Consider the following 9,829-nt stretch of genomic DNA (forward strand, 5'->3'; position numbering starts at 1 on the left):
ACCAGGAAAACCATGTTTGCCTGTACCTTTGGGCCCGCACAGGGCCATATTCACAGTGATGAGACACCAGTGTTTCTGTCAGGGCAGAAGCCATGGGTGGGGATCTGCACAATAGAAGCTCCAGGCAGTTTAGGATTTGGCACAGCGATCTCAGAGAGGAAAACGCTCCAACAAGAGCAGCCCTTTGACAAAGTAACCCTCATTTCCTCAATCGAACTGCCCTTTGCAAGGAGCATCCCTGAGCTGCAACAACCTATTGCATCTTCCTCCTGAAATCTGATGCTACCTTGCTTCGATGGTGATCGGTTGTTGACTGCAGAAAAGCTGAATCATGAAACAGAGGTTATAAACAAGGTTATTTTTAACAAAGGAAACTAATCCCACATCACGCAGAAGTCGGAGCAAGGGACTGTCAGCAAGGGCTCACGAGTCTCACCCCTGCCCCGATACTCTCCATGGCCTAAGCAAATTACAGTCTCTCTAATCTTTAATTTACCTGCTTTGGAACACAAAGCGGCAGACTCCAGTTGTGCTTTCTTTGTACAGCAAAGCTCCTGGTGCGCCAGTAAAGCGGTGCTGGGAGCTGCATGATGCCAGGGGCTGGCTTTCACAGTCGCCCAGCACCTTGCAGAGCTATTTTCACACGCAGTATTTCAACAATGTTTGTAGGCTTTTTGAAAGCAGAGAGAGACTACCCAGCCTGATTTCCCTCACCCATATTTCACAGTCTTATATTTCAATTCCCACATGCAACCCAGCAACTTCTGCTTCATTTTGCTCACTGAAAACTCAAAATATACAAGTTTTGTAGCCCAGAGTCTCCTGTTACATCCTTCAGGTGCTGGCGTGCGGCAGGCTGCGTGCTGTAGATACCCAGCTAAAGGGGAGGGAAGATGAGTCTGGTACACTTACAGCTAACTGGGAAATTTCCCAATTATGCCACTTCTTATATCTCTCTCAGCCTTAAATTCTTCCCCAGAAAAGCGTATTTCATTTTCTCTAGGAAAGATGCCTCAACTCAGGGAAGCAGGGGACTGAGGCTGGGACTGTCCAGGCTTCCATGCACCGCACGAGGAATACGAATAATCCCACCTACAGATCCTTGTGAACCTCTCTTCTCTGCTCCATGCCCTGGTTAACAAATTCTTTGGGTGTGTCTCCAGCTTTACAGAGATAACTATTAAGGTTAAAGATCTCTAGCTTTTTTGAACGTATTTTGCAACTATATCTTTATATATATATATATATATATGCATACATGCAGAAATTTATGAAAAATTTAGGAGATTGGGACTGTCCTTGCCCAGCCCCTAGCCAGAACTAGGACAGAGTTAATTTGCACCTAAGCTGGGAGGAGAACTGGAGCTGGTGGCCCCTATGGCTGGAGGACACAGCTGGGATAGCTTACTAATTAGCCAAGAGCTGGGGTAAGTTTACCCAAATTGGGCAAAGGGCTGTTCCATCCCATGTGACACCATGCTCAGTGTGTCAGTGAGGAGGGTGCTGAGGGGAGCCTCCTGCTACTTGGGAGGAAATGGGGCATTGGGATTTTCTGTGAGCTACTGTACTGTAGTTGTTTTCAATCTCTGTTTTGTTTTGTTCTTTTACTCTCTCTTTTTTTTTTTTCTTCCATCTCAACCCATGAGTTTTGCCTTCTTTTCTTTACTAATTCTCTTCCTCTCCCACTGGAGGGTGGGGGCAGTGAGCAAGAGACTGCGTAGCTTGGTCCTGAGCAGGGCTAAACTCCAACACATACTTCATTTACAACCCTGCTAAAGCTCCTTGCTGCTGGAGGGCTTTACTTTTCTCACTGAACTTTTCTTCTTGCTAAATAGTGATTTCCACCTAGAAAACATCAAAGGCATTGATAGATTGAACCCAGAATGGGTTCTGCTCCCACTCTCTTCCCTGGCCCATCTTCACCAGCCTGCTGTGGAAGCAGACACCAAACCTGCACACGCTCGGGATGCACACCAGCACCTTGGCACAGGTACCGGGCACCTCCAGTGCAGCCGTGAGAAGTGGAACAGGACCAACCTTGTGAGCCAGTTCTCTCTTGCAGGTGCCTGCAAGGACACGTGGCCATGTGCCAGCTGATGGAATAACCATTTCCCTGCTGCTAGTTATGGGGCAGGGATGCTGCAAGGCTGCGTTAATTATTGCTTGAGATGCCTCTGTGATCTGTAGATGAAAGGTGATTTACAGCTGCAAATTATTGCTCTTCTTCATGTGAAGTCTATTATTTTCTGGTGTTCCTCATTTTGATTCATGCTGTGTCCCATATTTGGTGTGGGGCAGGCTCCTCTCTTCAGGGTGGCCATATAGGTGCTTTACATCTCCAGCTGGCTGCATGCTGTCGAAGCGTGTGATCTGCTTGCAGCATCCATTTGCAGCAGCCTGGCCATGCCCTTGCTTGGGTAACTTGGGCTGGGGTTTGCGCAAAACGGCAGCACTTCAGCAGGTTGCTTAGCTGGTGGTTTTTGAGGGCCGGTATTAGAGGCTGGATGTTCAGCTGGGTTGTGCACTCAGCTCTGAATGCGTAGAGGACCAACTTGAGTGAACCTTAAATCCTGCAACAGGGAGAAGAAACAGGAACATCCCAGATCTCTGTGCTTGGGGCTTCCCCAGAGAAAGAGAGGAAGCCAAAGGGGACTGAACTGGAGCCCCTCAGTTTACAGCTCATCTGCATCCCAGGTCTCCTGGGCAGGAATTACAAAGCAGGAGAACTCTCTGTCTTTGGCAGGTGTCTGGCAAGAAGGGATATTGGGGTGGTTTTGTGAACAGCCCATGGATAGCGGAAGGAGCAGGTAGATGCAATGTCCTTCCTGCATTATGCACCATGGCACACTCACAGCACTAGGCTGCAGTGAGCAAGCGACCTTTTGCTCTTTACTGCTAAATAAAACAGCAGAAAGTAGCACGTGGTGTAAGGTAGTTGTAATGATGGAGGAAGAAATATTCCTGCTACTCTGCACTGCATATGGCTGCCAAGCACACACAGGTGGGAGCGCAGAACTGGTGGCACTGGGCAGGCATGGCTGTCTGGGCCTTAGAGAGAGCAATTCCAGCACAGAGTGGGATTTCCTCCCACTGCACACACCATGCAGCTCTCCAGCTGGGAAGTAAATGACCACTCACACAAACCAGCACAAGGCAGTCACAGATTTTCACAGTTGGAAGTAATCTCCTACCTCTTGCTTACCCCACACAAGATTTTCCCTTCTCCTCCAAGGTCCATGAGGTTTTTAACCCCTTCAGGATGAGATTCCCAGGTAGCCTCACATACCAGTGAACAAGAAGGACTGGACGGAGTCGCCAGCATCATTGCAGCCCTCGCTCCATCACCCTGTCCTCCTGGCTCCACCAAACCCTCCTGGCAGCTGTTTTGCCTACAGCACCTCTGCAGCTGCTGTTACTCTTCTCACGAACACAACAGTCACACTCTCATTCCATCTTTGGCTTGCTCCCAGCTAACCCATTTGGGTCCCATTTTCAAGAGTGGTGGCTGCAGCATGGAAGAGTACCCACTGCATGTCCCGTGCCAGCAGCCAGGCTCCCGCGCTCCCTGAAATGCGGGCTGTCACTGACTCTCGCCTGTCTCTGTCATGTCCTCGGGGCCAGCTGTGGCAATGGCCTCACTTGCCCTCTGCAAAGCCCTGCTAACGTGCCCACAGGCAGCTCACGGATGCAAAATGTGAACAAATCCGCATGTGGGGCAGGAGCAGGGCTGCAGAGCTGCGCTCAGATGGCAACGTATATACATATAGGAAGAGACTATTTCAGAAGTGTTTGGGCCAAGAGTGCTAATGAAAGCTGCAGTTGTTCTCTGGACCAGTGTCACCTTCACACCCACTTGCAGATCACCTTACAGGGCCATGAGACCCAGCACTCCTCCCATGCTGGAGGGACCTGTGCTTCAGGATGATGCTGTGACCCCTTCTCGTGCCCCACATTCTTGTGGTACTGTGAATCCTCTGAGGTACTAAGAAAGCCACAAGCTAAATCCTTTTCTTGCTGTTAAAGGCTGCAAGAGTGAGCCAAACACTGCTACGGGGAGCACCAGGGAGGTAACTCATTAGAGCTCCCATCCCTGCTGCTGCAAGCCCCAAGGAAAACATGGAAAGAAAGTGTGTGGAGAAGATCCACCCTTACCCCTACTGTGAAGTCCTGCCCTGGTCTCTAACCTGCTGTTGTGTTGCATTTTCTTGCTGTAAAATTTTCTTCAGGACGTTTTGTCCTAAATTCCTCAATATGCCGTTTCCGCCGTCGCTCTGCCCATCACTCACCTTTGCAGCAGCAAAACCCAGCACTTGCTGTGAGCGGGTCCTGCACTGCACTCCTGCGCTCCCCTACTGACTGTGCTAACTATGGGAAATGCTGACAATAAGTCTGCAACACCAACCTCACTCAGGCAGAAGTTGCTTTTAATGGTCACAGTGGACCTTACATGTGTTACCGAGAGGTAAGCAGAGACACAGGCTGTGAAAAACAACATTTTACACAAACAGCGGATATGCCGCTACCAGTTTGACGCCTTCAATAAGAAAAATCCTTGTAGAGTATTAGGCATCTTTTATTTTTAGCAGCTGAACACTGGCAAAAACCAGCTTTTAGTAAACACAAATGACAATATCAAACTGCCACACCCCAAACTGAAATCACTGCTCACTTCTTGGCATGTAGGGAGAGATTTCTCAGCTTTCCTCTTTTTTTTTTTTTAAAAAAAAAATGCTGCAGCAAAAAGACACTAAAAGGTGGCAAAAACATACAATCTCGCATGGTGATGGCATTGACAGATGTGATTGTGCGGGCTGTACGTGACGTTGTGATTTTTTATTAATAACTCTGCACTGCAGAGCTGTTAGGAGAAGAAGGAGCACCTGAGTGCATGGGGAGGACAGCTTTGTTCTTTGGACTTGCAAGAGAAGGAACATAACGTGGAAGGTAGAAACAACAGAGGGGAACAAGGCCTCACAAGGGAGGCAATGGGCCGTGGGTGGCACATGCAGCAAACAAGACCCCAGCCATCGGGTATTCAGACTTTTAAATGAGCTGGACTTGGATTAGCAACAAGAGAGCAGAAAAAGATGCTCTCATTTTGTGGGAGCAGATAAGGGAGGTCCAGATATTTTAACCGAAAGGTTTTGGGAATTTTTCTTTGCTGATTGATGTGGTGGGATACCCACAGGACAATGCTTGGTCCCTTCCTCCAGCAAAAGAGTGTTCCTGTGTCCCCTGGCCCACACAAGTCACCCGCACAGAGATGTACAGAGCCAGGCAGGACGGGGAAGGAGGGCTCGCTCCTCCTCTCCAGTCTGCAAATGGTCACCCCATTTGCCCCCCTCCTAAGCAGCCACGGAGGAGCCGCTGTGCAGGGAGGACATGGGGGCTGTAGAAGCAGCCGGGCACAGCCCCACGGAGAGCGAGAGAGCCAGCACGCGATGAACACACTGTCCCCAGTCACGTCGCCGCACCGCCGAGGGGAAGGAAGCCGAGCTTCAAAGGGAGGGGAGGCAGAAGAGGCCCGAGTTTCCAGGGACGGCGGCTCCCCAGTGTTTGTCATCAGCTGAAGGAAGAGTGAAAGTTTTTGCTCTTGGGTTAATTATTAAAGACATTTGGGGTTTGCTTTCACATGTCCTCTTTTTCTTTTTTTTTTTTTTTTTTTTAATTAACTCTAAACTCTGTCCTGGCTGTTAAACAGGGATCTGCAGAACTGAAGCTTGTACAAACGCAGTGATTTACGTTTCTCTGGAAATGAACTGGCATTTGTGAGGAACCCCACCCAAGCCTAGCAAATACCAAGGGAGCGCGCTGACTCACTGGCTGCTGGCACTCATTCCTCTCCCTCGATGGCCAGAGCCTGCAGCCCATTTGGCCACAGGCGAGACGGTCATGGTAAATGAACCCCAGTCCCCAGTGACACTACCTTACCCTGGAGAAGTGCCTGCCGAAACCTCTGGCTCCCAGGAGAGGCTTGGATGGGAAGAGCAGCAGCACTGCAAGGCTGAGCCAAGCTGTAATCACAGGAGCTATGTGCTGAAGGAACCAGCACGTTGGCACAGCCTCTGCCTCCAGCAAGGGCTAATAACCCACCGCCAATTCACAAGCATTCAAGTCATCTGAAGACAGAGGAGAGCCCTGCAAAGCGGCTGGCCTGGCAAGCCTTGGCAGAAGCCCCTTTGCTTTGCTACAGCAGGAGAGCGGCCGGGAGGGTAGACGAGCTTGAGGAAGCTCTCAAAAAATCCAGCGCTTACTGCAGAAGGATCAGCCAAGAAAGCAATCACCCTCTAAGTACTTGATACAGAGGAGGCTGAGTTACAGAAATCAGTTCAGCCATTTCCAGGTGTGACCTTGGTATTAAAAAAAAAAAAAAAAAAAAAAAAAAGGCGTTACCACCTTGTTAAAATGGCCCCTGCCTACTCAGCTGTCTGCTCCCTCGCATTAATGCAGTTGTGTTTGACGACTTGAGGGAAGAAAGTCCCTTTTGATTGCAGAGCCAGCCTTGCAGGCTGGTTCTTGCCCAGTTCATGGGGCATCTCCCAGTGTTCGCACACGTCCTGTGTACGCGAAGCTCCCCCGGGACCGCCAGCTCACTAGCCCACCTCCTGCATGCTCTGCCCTGAAGAAGACCCCCTTCCTGCACACCCGGAGAAAGCAGCACCGTCCGTGGGGGCACCTGGGGGGTGTTTGCCTGGAAGACTGTGTGCTGAGCTCCCACAGTTCCCAAATATCTGAAAGCCAACCAGCTGGGCTGGTCTTTCCCAGTTTTTATTTTCACTAGCTACCCATCCAATGTCTGTTGTCATAAAAAGGCAAAGCAGAAAACAATGCGGTCTGTTTGTATGTTGTAAACCAGGAGAACAGCTGCTACTCCTGGGCTAAATGGGAAGCCTTGCTACGAGAGCCATAAAAAGCAGAGTTTCTACTTTCAGTTGCTGCATCACATTGCAAAAAGCAGCTTCTGCCATCCTTGCTGCCTTTTTTCTAACTAAACTAGGTACAGTCATGGGGAACAACACAGGGGCCACAACCCAGCACTCAGCTGTGCCTTCAGAGAGTCTGAGATGCATCCGAGAAGGAGAAAAATTGTCTCCCAACAGTGCCCCACATGCAGGGGAAGCCTAACATATACTGTCTCCAATGTGTCCCTCTGAATTGCGGCATCACCTCCGAACACAACCAGCTCCATCCCCCTTGGAGACCTTTCCCTGCAGATCATAGCACCAACAGATACCATGTCTGGTGTGCATTTCAGATCCCGTTAGAATAACGTCTCCATCTCTGATTCAAAGAAACCTTCCTGGGTCATCAGTGGACTCAGGATGTGGCTGAAGCTAAGGGGGTCTCTCCCTTTCCCAAATGGGTCTCCATTGCTTTCTCCAGTGTCACAACTCCAGGCAGAAGCGTATGTCAGGCTCCATCAGAAGCTAAAGGCTGCTGTCAGTTTGATCTTGGGCCAGGCTGGGCAGCACAGCCTGCATACTCCCCAACATACCAAAATACACAGATGCTTGTTTAAGCATTACTCAGCTCATTTTTTTCCCCCGATGATTTACAGAAGGTGCACTAATCACTGTGGGAGGCCAGGAGAGGCTGGGAAGGACTGCTACTTCTCGCTCAAACCCATGGTCATCAAAATGGGACGGTGTGCATATTGCGCACACTGAGCCGTGCAACCACTGCTGTGCCACAGTTCGGCTGAAATCCTAGAAAGCTTCCTGACTACTTAGCTACTATCTGCTTCCCTCTCCCAGCCTGTTGCTGGATTTCTTTATCCCCAGTGACAGGTTATTTGGGGAATAACCTTACAGCATCAGACCCAGAGCCCCTTTGAAACTTTACACAGCTGGGCGCACAAAAAAAAAAAGTACAGGAGCAAGAAGAAATAAATAAATAAATAGATGTCTGCTCTTTGCTGAGAATAACTCTGTTTGATGGGAGAAAACTTTTGTCCTATTTTCTGTTTTATCAGTGAAACAGCACTTGACAAGACCACCGCTCAGCTTTTCTTTTCTTGTTGTTCGGAGGGAAATATTCCTGCCTCAACAGAGATGACGTTTCCTTACAGACAGAAAAGCAGCCCTTACCCAAGCTGCAGCATAGACAGCTCATCAAAGCTGCAACAAAGATGCCGTTGTACCCTAACACAGCAAAGCAAACAGCCTGTGCCTGTTATCATTCAGGCCTCACGTATGCGGCACTGTAACGACCATTAATAACAGCATGGGCTAATCCTCACACCTCTGCACTGAGTTCAGCCCTGTTCCTGTAACAGCCTCACTCTTTTCCATAAAGCTGTCGGTGCAAGGAGTCGCTGCGAAAATACAGCCCTCGGAGCAGCTGTATGGCACATCCTGTCCTGGCCTCGCGGGGCATTAACCTCCTCAAGGCTCCATCAGCGCGTGGGGATTGTATCACCGGCTCCTAATATCAGCTCCCAGAGCAGGGAAAAAAATATTATCTGCATTTCTGTCATCATAAGTCAGCCTTTATAAACAAAGTAATTTAGCTGAGGAAAACGAGGGCCTGGGAGGCAGTCGGAAGTTGGGACTTTGCTGGTGAGCTGGGAAATCCCATTCCCTGTTTCCCAATGCAAAGAGGGATCAGGCAGAAGAAAAGCAGAAGAACTCCCTCTCCCCTAGCCCCAAGGACTCCCTTCCGTGGGAAGCTGAAGATATTGGGAGCGCAGGGGATTTTAAGAAGAGATCAGGCAAATTTGTGGGTGATGGGCACGTGGGGATTATGGTAGTCCACTCCTGCTCCAGTGCTGGAAACCAAAGACGCTGGAAGCAGTAGAAAAAGGTGGAATTTCAGACGGAACAAGGCTGCAAAAATAATTTCCAATCCCCTGAAACATTTTAATTGGGTCCTGACTACCAGGCAATTTGTCCTGCTGAGAGCAGTATACTGTGTAAAAGCATTTCCCAGCTGTATACAGAAAGTTTTGGTGTGGAGCAGGTAAACCGGGTAAACACCCAAAAGGACCAACATCACCTAAGAGGGACATCCTCAAAACGCAACATTTTGATGTGATGGAAATAAAAGACTTTTTGCCATCTAAAACTTTGACAAACATCAGCATATTCAAGGAACACACTTTACTTTCAAAAAACCTGCTCTTCCAACATCCCCAAACAGTAATTTTCAGGATTTGCTCCTAAAAGACACCCATCTTCCCAGGGGAGAGGGCTGGGGCCAGGGCTTTGGGGAGAAGGGCAGGAGCCTGGCAGAGCCCGGGCATTGGTTTTTCTGTAGCTCCCTCTAGTGTGTGCAGCCCAGAACGGGATTTAACGCACGCATCGAATTTTATGGACCTGACGCCATCTAAAATAGATTTAATACAACAGGCACTTAAATCTTATTTCCAGAGCAAATGTTTGCTCTAGTAGAAATTCTATCATTTTGCACAGAAAAATATGCTCACAGAGTCTGATTTCCCATGTTTTGAACCAAAAAATTAAAAGGTCAGAAAGACTCTTCTGTAATAGCAGCTCTGGCCTATTTTTCACCTATCACTTTTTCATTTATTCATATCTTCCTCAGGGACTAATCTACTTCTTAGAATAATAAGGTTATTTTCTGAGTCTAATCTAAGAAAATAAATTAAAAAGTCTAAACCTTTCATTAGATCTGAGAGAGACAGAATTTCTCGGTCAAGGAGAGCTGAGACACTCAGGAATAGATGTCCAGCAAATAACATTTATTGATTATGCATATTCATACCCTCAGCTGCGGACAGCAGGCAGCCTCCACAAGCAGACTCGCAGAAGGCTGCCTGCAAACCAATGTGTTAAGTAAATAGCTCTGTTATTGGCCTAAGTAGTCACGT

Source organism: Chlamydotis macqueenii, chromosome 11 (genome assembly GCF_036417535.1).
Source record: "Chlamydotis macqueenii isolate bChlMac1 chromosome 11, bChlMac1.mat, whole genome shotgun sequence".
Taxonomy (NCBI): Eukaryota; Metazoa; Chordata; class Aves; order Otidiformes; family Otididae; genus Chlamydotis; species Chlamydotis macqueenii.